Raw genomic sequence first — 17,625 nt, forward strand, 5'->3', positions numbered from 1 at the left:
GACAATCATAACAATTTGGTTCAAGATTTAAGATGACAAAATTGTGTGTCAATACAAGTAAAATGTAGGATAACATTAAGACTGAATAATGCAGCTGAAATTACTGTTAGAAAAGGAACAAATTCTAGCCATATGAACACTAAACCTTTAAATCCACAGCTTGAAATCTATTGGAATAGTAATCAAGCAAAATTGTAAACAGATGAGATTGGAAACAATGTCTTTTTTTATTGCTAGAGTTTTACAATGGAAAAGATATAACCTGACCTGGAGAGCTTTATACTACAAAGAAATGTCAGGACTGAGAGACTTAAAATACCTTAAGCATAAAATATATTAAACAAAGCATATTGAACTTTCTGTTTACCTTGCAGTACTATCTTGCCAAACTTTGTTTAAAATCACATTTTAAGAAGTATTTTGACTTCCAAGATTTTCAGAAGTGCTTTAGAAGACAGGTGTGCCTTGATTTGTATTCCAAAGGTGTATCTGTAGCTGAGTGACTCACGTTGATAGTAGCACAGCTGACTGTCCTGCTTTCAGCTGGGATAAAATTAGTTTTCTTCTTAGTAGCAAGTACAGTGCTGTGTTTCTTATCTCAACCCTTAAGTTCTACATTCCTTTCCGACTCTCCTCCCTATCCCTCTGGGTGAGGGGGAGTGAGCAAGTGGCTGCGTGGTGCTTGGTTGCTGGCCGGGGTTAAACTACGACACTGACTTTCAGTAGAGGTTTGGGATGAGGTTCAAGTCTGTTCTGCTGTGGGAAGCACCTCACTGAATCCTTGGGCTCTTACTGGGTTTTAACCTAGAGTCACACCAGTATCCACATTGAACACCCCTCCCCATATCTAGGTCTTCTAGCTTAGTTCTCTAATTTTATTTCAATATGGTCCTTATCCATTCTATAACAGACTAGGTTGCTAGTCATTTCCTGTGTGCACCACTTCCCAAAATCAGGTAGATACGTAAGCCCACCTAAAATCTTCTTCTGCACCTCTGTATTTCTTTAGGTACCTAAACATTTTTACCACACACTATCATTCGGTCATCAGTAAATGACTCAGACTTCCTGCAGATGCCTCGGCCAACATACATGGCGCTGTATTGACTTGCAAGCGCTGAATTTTGAGCCCCTTAATAATAAGTTGATTAGAAGGCTCTGACATTCAAACTCTATTTTTCCTATGAATATTTTAAAATCCTGTAAGGACAAGATTATTCAGACACTAAAAGGCCACTATGTTAAACAGTGAAATAATCTTAGAGAAGGTAAGAGTTTCATTTTAATTGGTTATAAATGTGATTTGATGTCTAATGGACTATCCATTATTAAGTAATCATTTCTGTTAAAGCTGTTTCTCAAGAGTGTGAACCATCTCTCCCTTAATTTAGTGAGTGTTTATGTGTTTCATGCATAGTAATGTTGCCATACTTGTCCAGGAATTATTTATTCTATTGCAATCAGTTAAATAATTTTATTTTTTATTTTCATAGTTCATTTTCATTTAGCAGTCTTATTTTTATAAGTACTCTCCCTCAACCCCCCAAACAACTGACTACACAATTTGGAAATGCTTCAGTGTCTTACGAAGTTTCTCTTTGGTATTCCAGGCCTGGCAATCCATATGGCTCAAGAGGCGAGCCGCTTTCTCTTACCAGTGTGAGCTCTTAGACGTGAAGGGGGTTGGAGCCTTTTGTCATTAAAAAATGAATGTGCAAAGTATTGTAACAATATAAAATATATATTGAACAGCTAGTGGATTAGGTGAACTATATAACCAGAGCAAAGCAGATGTAAAAATTAAAGCCCCAAGACTCTTTTCGAAAATTCCTGGAACTATACATGTATTCATGCAATTCTGATACCATTAAGATGCAGTTCCCAAAATAGATGTTTTTCAAACTTGTACTTTGTTTCCCTGTATCTATTACAGAAGAGAATTCCATTAATTTCACAATGAAGCCAGTTTACAGCTCCTTCTGGTGTCAGTTTGGATGGTCACGGGTCAGCTAAGGGTCATGCTTTCAGTGTTTTTAAGACACTACAATTAAGAAACAGATTGAATCTAAGCATTTGAATTCTTAAATGTAAAACCTTTCTTTATACAAATTTGATCATTAATTAAAACATTCAAAACACCTGTGCCAGATCCTGAGGTCTGTCTTTGATTAACATTCTTTCTTTAAGCAGAGTTCCAAAGAGAATGGATAATTCAGCTCTGTATTTGGAGGAGCACAAAAGAAGAAAGCTTAAGGAGAGGAAATCCTGCATTAGAGTTCAGTAATCCCCAAATCATAGTTCTGATTCTGCCACTATCTCGTGATGGGTTCATTGGGCAAATTACTTGAGCTCTTATTGCGTGCACTAACACAAGAGCAAGACCAAAGGCAAGGTCCATGTTAGATCCTACAGGCCCAGCCCTAAGCCATGTTTCTCTCCAAATAACAATCTTACTTATAAGTGCTCTGGTTGTCTTAGAGAACATGCGAAGGATCAATGTCTTTTGGTAGAACCATCACTGTACCTCTTTGACCATTTTCAAGGAATTGGTCACCTATTGCCTACGAGAGAAAAAAAAAGGTATTTACAAACCCATACTGTATGCAGAGTAGCATGCACGTGAGAAACCAAGTGTTTGGCTCTGGAGGTGATTCAGAGCAGGACTAAGGCATATGGAAGGTTTGAATAGCTGTTCCCTTTAGTTATAGCTGCCTGTGCATTCACGTATGTGTTGGCTGTCCTGAAATAATGTTGGTATTGCTTTGGCTGGTTGGTTCCAGTCCCCCTGCATACTTTCAACCAGAAGGGTTAGAAACATTTTTAAAGGAAAGCTAACATGTTATTACCATTGTCTAAATTGAGGAACTGTAGTATTAAGTAGAAACCTAAAGAAAACTAAGCAAGGGGCATGAGGTATTTGATTAGCAACTCGCTAGCAATGTACATGCCATGCAAGAATCTTGAGGAAAAAAAAAATAATCCCAGAAAGTAAGCTAATGTATATACATTCACTATGCCAACGTGCTCAGAAATGTCTCATTATTGTGACATCTGTTACTGGTACCAGTAATATTAAAATGCACATCCTAGTTGCCTGAATCCAACCCCTGAGGTACCACTTTGTGTAATATCTTGCACACATTGCTAAGGGCAGCACGCGGTGTAGCATTGGGCCTCTAGTAAGAGAGGCCGACAGCATAGGCACTAGGCCCTCTGTCTTGAGATTCAGAACTGTGCCACCCAAGCAAAGGATTCCAGAGGAGGACATTTCATTGCAACAATTATTTATTTCTGTATAAATAATGCTGCAATGTCTTGTCCCAAACATCACAGAGCAAACTGAGTAAACATGTTTTTCCAGTCACATGCATTGTCTTCCTAAAGAGTTCCCAATGTCTTTATTTCCACATATGCAGCACTATCAGTAATTTTCTAGTACTTTTATGGTGGGGTTGTCTAACAGTATGAATTGGAACATTAGCCATCCAGAAAGTTCCTAAGTTAATCAACTTTTGTTTTTCAAGTGTTCTGTTTGTACACAACTTTTTGTGCTTCATCTGTTTCTCTTACTGCAGATTCCACTGTTTGCAGATTTCATATATGGAAAACAGCCTCAAGATGTTTTTCAAGCTTGGTTTTTGCTTAAAAACCATAGGAACATCGTTGTACAAAACATCACAACATCACTTTCTTGAAAAATTTCTCTGGAAATCTCTGTCAAACATGGATATTTACTAATCTGCGTGCATCCACCAAAGGCTGCTCTTGAGATCTTGTTTCTGCCTCAAGGATCCTTACCGTCCCCCTCACACTGCTTTATATTCCATACAGCACGTGTATTAGCTCAATCCCTCATGATTAAAGGGCTACCTTACTGAGGAACCTCACTTGCTATGTTGTTAGCACTTGAAATGTACTTGTAAATAATCAACTGTTGCAGATGTAGACCCATTAGAAGGACACTATTCATATATTTGTTCATGTTTTCTGTTACCAGCATCTTATGAATGGTATTGCAAAGCAGTTATTGTTCCAGTTTCTGAAATACAAAACATTTTCTAAATTATACAGACAAAATCAGTTCTGATCTCCACTGCTGTTATCATGCCTGCCTCTACTCAAGGCAAAGAGAGACCTTGTTCAAAGATAGCCTAAACATCACTAAAAAACTCCTTACATATAATTACAGAGAGAGGAAATCCTAAGTGACATGACTCAAAGTTTATGTATTACAGCAATATGAACACTAAACCATTAATTCTACGTAAACAGATCAAAAGAAATCTGACATCTTATGGATTTGTGTTTTTAAAAATAAACTTGAATTGTACACAATATCTGTTAATTCCTTGCATACCTATACAATTCTGTCCTTTCCCCCCTAACCCCTCCCTGGTTCTCCAGAGGATTTTGGTAGAGGCAGGCAGCCTGCCTGGAATGATTGCAAACACTGGTTAGGGGGTCATTAAGGACAAACTTGTGAATGAACTTTCCATTGCCTGGAGACCTGCTTGTACGGAACTTCTAGGCATTTAAGTATACCTAAGACTAACAACTCATCCAGCCATCTGCCAAAAGCGGTTGTAAGCAGCCGAAAGTTTGAAAGGTTCAAACACTCACAGCATTTACCTAAAAGGTAAAAGTTTGCTTTCTATAGGAAGTAAGCTAAAATGCTTGAAATTTTAGAATTAGGCTAAATGAAAACAAAAGCATAACACATTACCTAACTAAATAGCTTTTTACACAGTCTTTCCCTCCTAAAAATAGTAAGTACATTTCAAAACTATAATAAAATATTTTATTTGAGTTACAGTTTCATGGAAAATGGCAGCTCAAGCAACATAAAGGAGTAAGTTTACGGTTAAGAGAAACTGTAAAAAAAAATAATAATCCAAGATAGATGCTTTTTCTGTAATGGTGTTGAAGCAGCAGTTACCTAAAGACTTCACTCTTGTAACTGCCCATAAATACGACATGCTGCTTTCACTGTAAGACCATCTATGTTCTGGCATTCTCACCCTACACCTCCTACAGGTTAAAGCAGCTAAACTCTGGCATTTTCCTTACTGCAAGACAGGCAAAGCTCCCCATCACAGTTAAAAAAAGTTCCTGTGAGACGCCTCATTGAAAACAAAAATTCCTCTATGTGGCAGCAGCAATGTTGCAGGGTGTCTTTGCTGTTCCAAAGTGTTTCATGTGAAAGAACAATTCACGTGAATATAGTTTCATTTCTGTACTCCGTTGTCCCTTTCCTCTGACACCACCACTGCAGGCTAGTGGCAGTCCTGGTTTTGATTACGGAGATTTATTTATTGTACTCATGGAGAGGCCCTCATGTGGGAATGATTTGTGGTCATGAATGATCCAGTCTGGATTTAATCGATTTAGCGTTAGTCCAAAAGTATCTACACAACTACCCAAATGCTTGTGTAAGTTACTTCCACATACTGTTACATACCACTTCACACCTCCTGTTACATTTTGTGCTTGGAAAGAAAAAATAAAAGGAAAAAGCACTGAAGACAATAAAAATTCAGTTAGATTTAAGACTATAATACGTGAGATAGGCAGGTCATGGTCTGTAGCTGTAGCTGTCTGGTAATAATAGTTTCTCAGTACTTTTAAGCCTTGATTTTATAAGCAAGGTTTTGGTATGACAGTTACTACCCGCACTGCCTTCCACATCCCCATCTCTTTCATCTAAGGAAATTAATTTAAACTCTGTGACTTTTTTTTTTTAAATTCCCTTTTTTCAGTGATTCAAGTTTTTAATGCAAAATTGAAGAGTAAGGGGATGTTGAATACTCAAATTACCTTTATGATCAATATTTAATCAAAATGTTTTTGTCAACATACAATTTTCTGTCCATTTGAGATTAGTCTTTAGAACAAGACAAAGATGATGACTATTCCGTTTTTTCTATATGGGAAATTATCTTCAATTACAGTCATACAGTCTATCTAACCCTTAAGGTTTTGCTCAGTTTTTGCAGCACACCTTACCCTCAAAATACTCAGTGCTAATCACAACATCCATTGGAAACAATGGTACTACTCCAGTAGTATCTAATGTAAAATATCTTTTGTAGCAGACAAAGATACACCGAGGAAAGTTGAAATAGCTGTTTACTTTTGAAGTGTTGCCAGAAATGAACTTCAGATTCCTTGAGGACTAAAGAGATTCTACTGTACAGGCTACGAGAACAGTACTAACTCATTCCTATGTGCCATAATTTACCCACAGCTCTCAAAACAATTCACAGTCAGCATCATTTCTGTTTCACCAACAACAAACTGAGGCTGTAAAACAGTCAATGCCTTTTCCAAATTCACCATCAAGAAATAAAACCCTTTTCCCACAAAACTCTGTTCACCTCTCAATCTGTGAGGCTATCCCAGTGTTCTAGGGATCAGATCCAACTTTCTATTTTTTTAGTTACGTGATATCTTGCAGAATTCAAGTTCACTTTGCAAATACTTCTGTATTTATAGAGCCTCTCTTGAACGCAGTAAGAAGACTGCATACTCCATAAATACTACTGAAGCATGGGAAAAATGCTGTTCTTGAGAAGTGCATTTTCAGAAGAATAAACAATAGCATGTAATTACTCATCTGCAAAAGCAGTGAACAAAGACAAAGGGAAGTGGCTGTCTTGAACAGTTTTGTTAGCTTCCAGAGCAGAACGTTATGCCTGCAAATGTTTCTCAGACATGCAACTAGTGTGGCACTGTCCCTACAGCACTGCCACATGGACTCAGATTGCAGAGGGGCTCGGAAGAAAGAATGAACATTAGCAAAACAGTAATCAGTCGTGGACAGAAGATTTAAAAAGAAAACTTGCTAAAGCTTTAGAAAGAAAAATACAGGAAATAATAGTAAACAGAAAGGGAACTTTATTTCACATTAACATTGCAAAAGATGTTTAGAGGGATAACCAACACTTAATTATTCTATCCCAATCAACTCCTGCAGTAGCATGGAGTCCTGTTGTGTAGTTGGGAGGGGTGTGAAGTTGAATATACTTTCACAGCTGCTAAGAAATCCCTTACACAATAATTAAGGATTTTGGAATTCAGATTTAAGGTCAGGTTTTTAAGTTGTTTTCTGATTTCCTAAATATTTTTCATTTAATCTTTAGTCACTGGAGCTTGGCTCTGAAATTCCAAAGTTGAACTAAACTTGGACAGATTATCCATAATTCTTACATGGTACTGCTGTCACAAAAAGGTAAGTATGAACTGCAAGGGGTACATTTCTACCTTAAGAAACTCGAGAGAAGCGGTGGAATGGCTGGACTTGTGCTTCATGAGGCTAGTTCTTTTTCCTCCTCAGCCACAAACTCTGTGGTGATCCCAAGTTGTTTATGAAACTCAAGGCTAGTAGAAACATGGATAGTTTTTCAACTGGCATTGCCAACTGCAGTTCTACTGGTATATATTCCTGTTCAGGCAGTGTTTTTAACAATTTTGGTTGATTCTCAATAGCTTGTTTAAATCAATTTCCAAATTATAAAACAATTCCTAAGCAACAAAAACTAAATCTGAAAGACCATCTCTTATCAATAAATAAATAAATGCCCACATATGGATCGATACTTGAATACCAAGAGTGAGTTAAATTCAAACTTTTTCTTGTGTAAGGAAGTTTAAAAGCTCTCCTTAAAAATTTTCATATAACCCTTGTCCAGATTTTGAATTGAAATACAGCACTCAATTATGTTGTGCTAAACCAGGAATAAAGTTGGTATTTGTTTATCACAGTGATCAAAGCAACGCGCTAATGAAATGGAAGTAGTTATTGATTTAAATGATTAATAATTATATATGCTACTAACATAACTAATCATGAAACCTTGACATAAATAGCAGAAAACTGATTACAAACATGTTTATATACAAAATCAACATGGTAGTATTAGCTGGAAAAACATGCACCTATGCTTTGCTTATGAAAACCTTCAGTCTAAGTCTGGGAATGTCAACTCTGTACATCCTAAGAAGTCCTGAGGGCAAATACTATCAAGAAATAAGAATCTAGAGACTACAGGAGAAAGGAAGGTGCTGTGATGGCATGAGAGGCAAAGAGAACAGCTGTATCAGTGTCATCAGTACCTTGTATTCATGTTGTTTAGGCAATTTTTCCTTATTGGTGATTTCCATGGAATAGTCTTTCCAAATACAGGAAACATCAATCTATATCTATCATAGGTAGTTTCCTAAATATTCAACAACAATGACATTTCTAAGGCCAGACACAGAACCTTCTAGTGTTTTCACTGAACATAGCAAGATTTAGACATCACTAATAAACTACTTTCCTGAGCAACCGTGACTGAAAGGGAGGACCTGCATTTATAAGCACTCTTGATAAAGCAAATACACATCTCTTATTCAGCAGGAGCAAAATGACCCTTCTGGAAGAAGAATTCTAAAATGAAGTTGTTGAAATTGCTTACACTCCTTACAGACTGAGTATCAAAATTTATGTTCAGGTTCAATCCAGACTTGGGAATTACTAGCCAAAATAGGAAGCCAAATAAAATTAGGATAAAGGGGAAAGAAAAAAAAAAATCCATAACCTGGAAACATCTGGAAATTATGCATTTTCCAAAAAGTAGATTACGAAAGCCTAAATTATTCAGTTTTCTCCTCTTCCTCTGCCTAGGAAGCTAGGAGAACACAAAATTTGTTTTATATAGTATTCTTTTCATATTATTTTTTTTTAGGAACGTGAAAGGAATACAGAATTTCTAGTCCAGTTTTATGTAAAAAAAAAAAAAAAAAAAAAAAGTGATAGCTTAGTTAACATGGAAATGTGAAAGGGGAAAAGGGCACATCATTCCACATGTAGTAAAGCTTACAAGACCATTCAAAGTATTCCTAACGCACACACACTCTGAGAAAACCTTTGGTGTTTACTATCTAATAAACAAGACAGACTAGCAGGAAAAATGTGTAAACACACATCAGAGGGATGGGCCTAACCAAACAGTCCATGGCATGGACTACCAGAAACAAAACTATTAAAGCCAAAACCAAAATTGTATAAGAATCCTGTAACTTACTAGTGACATTATCTTCTCTTTCAGCCAACAAACCTTCATCTGTACCTTTGAAAACCTCTTCTAAAAGGAGAAGTTACTTTATGCTTCTTGCCAGTGGACAGTTACGGTATTAGCCTCATGACTGCGCTGTGCACGTACGAAAGGCTATAAGCAGAAGCAGTAACAGAGGACATATGCTTATCATAATCTGACTTTCTGTCATTCTTGTTCCTACCTACTCATTCTCTTCCCTTCTGATTTGGGGAAGGAATAAAAAATTACCAGCCTTTGCTAACACACAGGGGTAAATAAGCATCTCGTCTAAAACAAAGTCATGGCATGATGCTGAGGATTGTATTCTGCTTTTAATTTATCTTGCTGTAAAGTTAACTTAACTCCACAGATTTGAATAGAACTCCAGTGAAAAACCACCGAGAATCAATCTTTTCTATGATGAGTTTATTTAAAAATAAACTTTTGATCAAAACTCTGATTTTGAGTTTGCATTTATACAAACTGCTAAAATTATTGCACTTCTATACTGAGAAAAAGACACCCATGAAACGGACTCCTGAATATGGCTTTCAGTTTGCTGCATGTAGTTGCAACAACTTTCATCACTTCTGGCATTTCATCTCCATGAAGATCTGACATCAGTGTGACTACTTTTTTTATTCATCTCAAGTAAGTTTGCCCAAGTAAGGACACAAACTAGGAGAAAGTCTGTTTTCTACCATAAGGTACAGCAGACTTTTGTCCAGGTGTAAACATTTGTTACCATAACAGACAAAAGCACAGGCAGACAACATCCCAGAATTGGTTTATTGTAGACTCTGTTCATTGGCATACCAGTAAAGACATCTGGAATGTGATAATTTAGAAACTATGATTCTGAGTCACAGTGTAGGCTTTTTAGTGATTCCTACAATTTCTTACAAGAATACACCACATGTCCTGCATTGAACCCTAGCTTATTAAAGTGCAAGAATGACCTAAAGGCTGAACAGACACACTTTGATTTATTACCTTTAAAAAATAAATAAATTACGATTCATATTGGGAATTGCTAGCTTTTAGTAGTTACAACAGTTTTTTCAGTTATTTCCTTATTTCTGCAAGAATCTCAGTAAGTCTCCCCACATACTTACCTACATGTGCATTCCATATGTGCTTTCTTCCCTTCTCAAATGTGATGCAGTATTTTTTCCTCTTTCTGTCATTCAAATACAGAGCTATAGGATTACACATCGCTGCACTTTTAATTAAGGTGTAGGTGCTGATGTGATTGATAGACTCATGACAAGGAAACATTTATCAGAAGCCAAGATTAAGATTTTCACTTTTTTTGTGTCAAAGCTGGGAGATAGACTTTTGTTGCTTTGACTTTTGATCAGCCTGGCCTCTGTACATGGCACTGATCTATCACACTGTTCTTGACTTTCCTTATAGAGCTCCCAGTCCCTAGATACTATCCAGATTTAAGCCATTAGTTCTGCACAGGATGATCTTTGTCTCGTTCCCATATGGCATCTATTAAGAAAGTGATCCACAAACTGTCAGTGGTGTGGTGGCACTCTTGGCATAGAGCAAGAGTCGAGGACAAACGCCAGGAGTGCCTGGTGACACACTCCCACTTGCAATGTGTCCAGCATTGGGACCTATCTAGGATACTGCCTTTGACTACTACTTTTCTCCCTTTCCATCCCGAGCTTTTCTTCATGTCACAGTTTACTGCCCCTACAGCTGTGCTTATGCAGCCATTTGTGGGACCACATGGTGAATCAGATTGGTAGAAGGAAAATGTTTCTAAAGATGCTTTAACATGCATTACTTGTTATTAATTATAAAATAATGAATATTTTAGAGGAAACCTCTAAAGATCATCTGGTCCAATTCACAGCTAACTTCAAAGTAAAAGAAAATGTCAAGTTTAGATCAGGTTGTTCAGGATCTTGTCCAGTTGAATTTTTTAAATCTCCAATCTTCCAAAACTTCTCTCAGGCTCTATTTCAGTGACTGAACACCCTCACTTGGAAGACTTTTCACCTTCTATCTAATCAGAATTTTCTCTGCTGTAACCTGTGTCTGTTGTGGGTCATCCAAGAACCAGTCTGTTTCCTGCAGGACCACCTGTGAGGTCACTGACAGACCCTGCAGCCTCTGCTTCAGGCTGAACAAACCCAGCTCTCCCAGGCTGTGCTTGTACATTAAGTACTTTATGTCCCCAAGCAGTTGCTGGCCCTCTGTAGGAGTTCATCAGCATCTTTCTTGAGCTTGGATCCCATTCAAGCCCCCAAGCATGATCTCACAGGTGATGAACATGGGTTATAAGATTTCCTTGGCCCTCCAGCAACTTTCTGCATGCAGATAGCCTTCAGCTGCACTGACAGAAATGAAGCAGCAGTAAAAATCAGATGTGTAGGGATACCTAGAATGGAAGTTTCCACTGAGACTTAATTCAAAACTTACTGAAGAATAACAGAATCTTTCCTTACTTTACACAGCATTCATTTAAGTCCTCTCTAGGGGAAATCCTGCATGCCCTAGCGTTTATCTCATGAATGCATTTAACTCAGAACAAGATGTATCAAAGCAATAGAGTACTTTATAACTGCTTTGATCAAAATGTGTCAAAATGAACCACTGGTCTTCACCACAAATCCTACTTCCCCCAAAAGGGCAGATTTTCCCCTATGGACAAGAAATTACTGTAAAAGGAACAGAATAGATTTCTACAGTTATTTGTGTTGCTACTATGGGCATGTTGACATAGTACAATGGAGAGTCTGGGACTGCACCTGGTCACAAACTGAACCTGGGACAGACAACATCATACTTGCACCAAAAAAACTATAGCGTTGATAGGTTTGGATAACAGTGTTGCTAGAAATATGCATGATGTAATCCTTCCCCTTCTGCAGTACCGTGTCTAAAAAGAATGCTCAACAAGTAAAGAAAGATCCCAGAAGAACAATAAAGGCAGTCAAACTTCTTTGCAAACATGCTTGTGAGAACAGAGAGATAATTAGGAGAAATTCTGCTCATGCTTTTCCACACTTTCCAGTCCAAGAATCAGCTAATCCTTACGCAGAATTTCTTGGGATTTACTATGCAATGTTTCCATATTAGTCTCCACTTCAATCATATAAAAATTAGACTGAACTTTAATTAATTGAAATTTAATTAATACTGTTTGTTCCTCTTTGCTTTGCTTGTATGCTTATTCATAAGTGCGTACCTGGTTTTAAAAAAAATATTGTCTACACAATCATTTCACAAACTGTCTGCAGGCAGAGAAAAGCTGGTTTAAAGAACAAACAATCAGGGGAGGACACACATGGAAACAATCCTCATCTATGTTTAAGCTACTGCAAAAGGAAAGGTAGTATTTTTTTTCCATGTTGGCTACTACAATGGTCTTAAATTACAACAAATGTTATTCACGTCAAATATTATTTCAAGGCTTCTGTCTTCTCATAAGCCTGGATGCCAATAAGAATGTGAGCAAGAAAGATGAGTCTTAGGAGAATTAAGACCACAGAATCACGATGATGCTTTAAGAAATACTCTTTCTGGTACAGATTCACCCTGCACACTGTGCTGTGCTGCTTCTGAGTCTGAAAAACTAACATGGCCACCATATGTTATAATGTTCGTCCCACCCCATGAGATTACAAACAGTTTTTCATTCACAAGATTTCTGAACTGTATTAGGGAAACTGAATAAATCCGTATTGTCGTGCTTTCCCTTTGCATGAGGCCTATGAGCTCATAAATGGAAAGGGAACAAAGATCTCAGACTTTGGCTAGTCACAGTAGGTTTATTAATCACAAAGCAGTTTAGCCTAGGAACATTTACAATACTAGAATTTTTGAGAAATATCTGTAGTCTTCCACAAAAAGAAAGTAAGATGACTTAGGAATGAGTCATACAGTACTAAAATTACCTGTTGTAAGCAGATTTGATGGTAAACCGAAGACCTAGTTAGAACTGCCATGATAAAAACCCCTTTGTCTGGACTTCTGGTTCACATCAGCTGCAGGGCGACTCAAGTGTGACCGTAGGGGACCACAATGCAGAAACAAGGTGCCTAATGGAACACCTGAAATAACGGGGCAGTATCTGCCACATATTATAGTGATGTGTTGGCAGAACATCTGCAAGAACAAAGAACAGCACCTCACCTAAGAGCAGGAGCGAGCAGTTTTCAGTACGGTGTAAGCATCCTAAATGCCACGTGTGGAGGCTCCTTTTTCCCCTTAAAAAAAAGCCTTGTTTGGTAGCACACACATAGGTTTCTGTCTGCATCATGTTAATTCTTCATGCTTTTTGGTCGTCTGGTTGTTTAAGCACAGCAGAATGCAAAAAGTAACTACTTAGAGCTTTATGTATGATGGATATGTGCAGTACGCTATAGTACTTACAGATATTTTCTTAAAAGTTCAAAACTATGTGTTTCTAAATACTACTTTTGGAACAGAGATATGAAAAGAGAAAGAAAAAGGGAGGGGTACAAGGAAGATCTTTTTTCATAATTCTTTAGGTAACTAACTTCACTTTATGGATCCTGGCTATACGAATATCTGTCCTGATATTACTAATCTACTTAAACACTTCTTTACATTTCTCCTTCAGTATGAGACCTGGCAGAATTTTTTCATTCCTTAGCAAGCTCCCTTGGTAAGAACTTTGACTTTTGTGTTTCTCATAATCTTTATGATCTACTTGTGCTCCCAATTTGTCTGTCTAATCTCACATGTTGTCCTTCCATGGCCATCTGTTTATTATATGCATTCAGTACAGGAAGGTATTGGTCTTCTGCACAGCTGAAGGCTCTACAGCAAAATAATATGGATTTCTTTTTGTAAGTCCTTGTTATATGATGATTTCAAATTTTCTGGGACAGCTCTTATCTTTTCCAAATACATATTTTTAGTAAATCTACATTCTATGCAATAGTAAGATTAATGCATACAAATACATCAGCACAGAACTGCTAGACAATCTTGGTTGTAATGACATTTATCTTCCTGGTTTATTTTTCATAGTGCTTTCATCCTATAAGCAGTCTACGTACATGATTTTTTCATATGAATAGTTCTGTTGAAGTCAGTAAGAATTGCACCAGCCTGTGTTTGAATGCTGAATGATTCAAGTTGCCCAGAAGCAAGAACTTAAAATCCACATATGGCCTCTCTGAAGAAATTAAAGCCATATTTTAGGCTATTATTTTAATTTTCAAAATATAAGCAGTGACTTCTAGAATACAGGGCTCAGTTGAAACTGAAGTGCATAAAAGGTACAGTAGAAAACAGCTCTGGCATATTAATAGAATTATTATTTGAATACTTACAAGCATTTCAGAATTACAGTTTGTTCAAACAAAAGTCCTTTTCCTCTCCGCCATACCAAAATATATCTAAATTTCAAGTATTTTTATATGCTTCATTGAAAGTTGCTGTTCTCGGCAAAATTTAGCATTGCACAGGTAAACCCCATAAGCCCATTATTTTCTTGGCAAACAGTTCAAAGACCTGATAGAGTTATTCCTTTGTTTCAAGTCAGATTGTTTCACCTTTCATCTTGAAAAGAGATTGGAAAACTGATAAATGTCATCTGCTGAAAGAGGTACTTATAAATGCCTTTTCTGCTCTAAGTCCACTGGAAAGCTGCTGATCTTCAGAAGCATCATCATGTACCTTTTCAGGAAAAAACCCAAAACTGTACATGAAGATCTCAAAGTGAAAGACACTTCAAAAGTTGTTTAAAGAAGAAACCCCCAGTGATAGAAATTTGTTCTTATACCATGCAATCTCTTACTCTGTTGCTAGGTTTCATTTAAAATTAAACACATTACCTGCACTGGAACCTGAATCAGTCATCCATCTAGAATGACCCTCATGACCTCTGGCTCTACAGAATATTCCACAGTAGACACAGCTGGACCCGAGGGGAAGACTTGAGAAAGCCTCACGTCATCTCTTTGTTTTGCCCACAGAAATTTCCCAGGAGAACATCATAGCATCTACTAAGCACCCGTGGAAGGCTTGAGCACGGCAAGGAGTACCACAGCATATTTATGAGCGAGGGGAAGGATCACCACGAGTAATTTTATAGAAATAAAACAAATTAAATGTTTCAGAAACTAGAACAAGAGAAGCAAACACAAAGAAAACTCAGAGATGGCCCCAGCCCCGGCTGGTTGATAGGTGGTTGATGTGATCACTTTCAATACCCAGCAGTGAAGCAGACTCTTTACTTGGCAGTTAGGCATTTCACTATCCATTATTTTATCTCTGCTTTTGTTTAAGTTCTGTACTTACAGTTTGTTTACAATGCTGTCTGCTCTTCAGCCTAGGGATGGAGGAATTATCCTTAACATTTAAGTTTTACTAGCTCAAGTACTGAAAGTGGTTTAGCCACAGCAACTCCTTCTCAGCCGATTTACCTTGCATACACACACAGAAAAATTAAACTACTTTTTTGAACAGTTAATTAGCTTCCATGGTGTTACACACTACTGTGTCTAAAACTGCTGTTACCAAGCTGATGGCTTTAAAACTAATTTGGTCATCTCAACACTGTATTTCGTAGACACACGATCATTCATCTAAGACTGGATCTGCAAAATTAAATGTTGAAAGTCTGAGATTCTTACACCAAAAAAAAAAAAAGTATTAGGAGAAGCGTGTATTTAAGCTGTTCAAAAGCTGAATCTCTTCACATATGGGGAAACTCCCCCTTCCCCCCCAAGAAACTGTCTCTGATTTTGCCATACAATTGTGCTTTATGTTTTTTTCCCTGGCATTCTACATCATAACACCACAGAACCTTGCAAACATTACAGACTTTTGTGTCAGATAGGGACACTTTTCCTTTTTTTAATTAGGAGGAATCATCAAATATATTAACGTACAACAGTATTCTTGTCAATTTTTAAAAGCATAACAAAGGACAGTGAAGAACAGCTCTGTAATGTGTCTTTATCACACAGCAAAGAATCACTGCAAAAAATAAATGCTAACTTTTAAAAATGGATAGCAGAAGTAACAGTGTTCAGAACAAGCTTCAAAGTAAACAGAAAATATTTATGCAATTGCAATTTAACAAGACAATTTTAGAACCAATCAACAGGTAATACTGTCTGCTGATTTCTACATATTGGAAGACATTAATTCAAAATTTGTGATAGAGTGATAAAACACAAAACTTCAAAGAAATTAGTAACAGAGTCTACTGATTTTTACTATTAAATTCTCTCTTAAATTTTTTTTTAAAAAACATGCAATGCTAATAAAATTTTGAATAAAGTAAAGTAGTATCTTCCTGATAGCTGCATAAAATTGAATGAAATTTGAGGGCATAGGAGGAGCCACATCCTACCCTCCAGGGACAAGAAGTTTCTGAGAACATTACAGCAACATGTATTGTATTTGTGTTTGTTTTCCAAATAGTTAAAGAATGAATCCTTCAGGAAATGAAGACATTTGAGGTATTTAAAGCATAGCAGTAACAATAAAGGAGGAGATGAATCTTTCAGTATTTCACCCCCAATCAGGAGAGTTGAAAGAGTGATTTCACTCTGTTCAGAACACCTGACACAGCACAGGACTTTAAATTTACAGTGGGAGAATACTGACTCGAGAAACGTGGATGTGGAGACACATCAGACTGATTGCTTTTAAAAATTGTTTTCTCTGAAGTGTTTTGTTTTATAAAATATATTGTTCTTCAGAAAGAAGATGTGTACTATAATGCTGCAGAGAATGGAATTGCAGGTGTTGACCTGACCTGTTGAAGGAGATCGCAATGAACAACAGAGGTTTAGAGCCTAAGGCTTCGCACTGGAATGAGTGAGCTATGGAACTCTATACCAAGAAAGGTGATAGCTGGAGGCTTAAATGGGGCACCCTAAAGACAACCATGAGCAGGGTCAGTGAGGCAATTTATTTAGGAATTGTCACACTATTAACAAACACTTGTCAGGGTTTGTGGCTCCACTCACCTCTAATTTGGCAATTCAAAGTCTCTCAAGTATAACAGCACTCCTGACGCTCTTCCGCCTTGTGATCAGCATCCGCCAGTGCAAAAGCGTGACAGGCGACTGCCCTGCATAATCTGCCTAACACGGTCCACAAAAAGCTGTTTTATGGAAAAAAGTCCATGAAGCACTATAACCAAATCAATGAGACTTCTTTTGAGCTTTACAGACTTGTCACAGGTATTGGCATTACAGCAGTTCCAAGCCATCATTCTAACAGGACTCAGGAGAATTCCTCAACGGCTTAGTTCTAATCAGCATGTTCCTTCCAGGACTCGATTGCCACTGTGAACTCTGAAGGGCTGATTAGGTCACAAGGTATAGATGCACTTCCCACCCTTCCACCTAGAAAAAACAATTCTTACCATAAACCAGATTTAAATATATATAAAATGGTAGATGCAGTGCCAACACCTAGTTAATCACTTTTACTTTGGAAATGAACCAAAACCATCTGTGTTTGTAACAATACCTGCCCCTCCTAAACCATAAGACTAGCTGTAACTCAGAACTGAGAAATGCATTCATTAAAAAAGCAA

This window comes from Falco cherrug, chromosome 10 (assembly GCF_023634085.1).
Source record: "Falco cherrug isolate bFalChe1 chromosome 10, bFalChe1.pri, whole genome shotgun sequence".
Lineage (NCBI taxonomy): Eukaryota > Metazoa > Chordata > Aves > Falconiformes > Falconidae > Falco > Falco cherrug.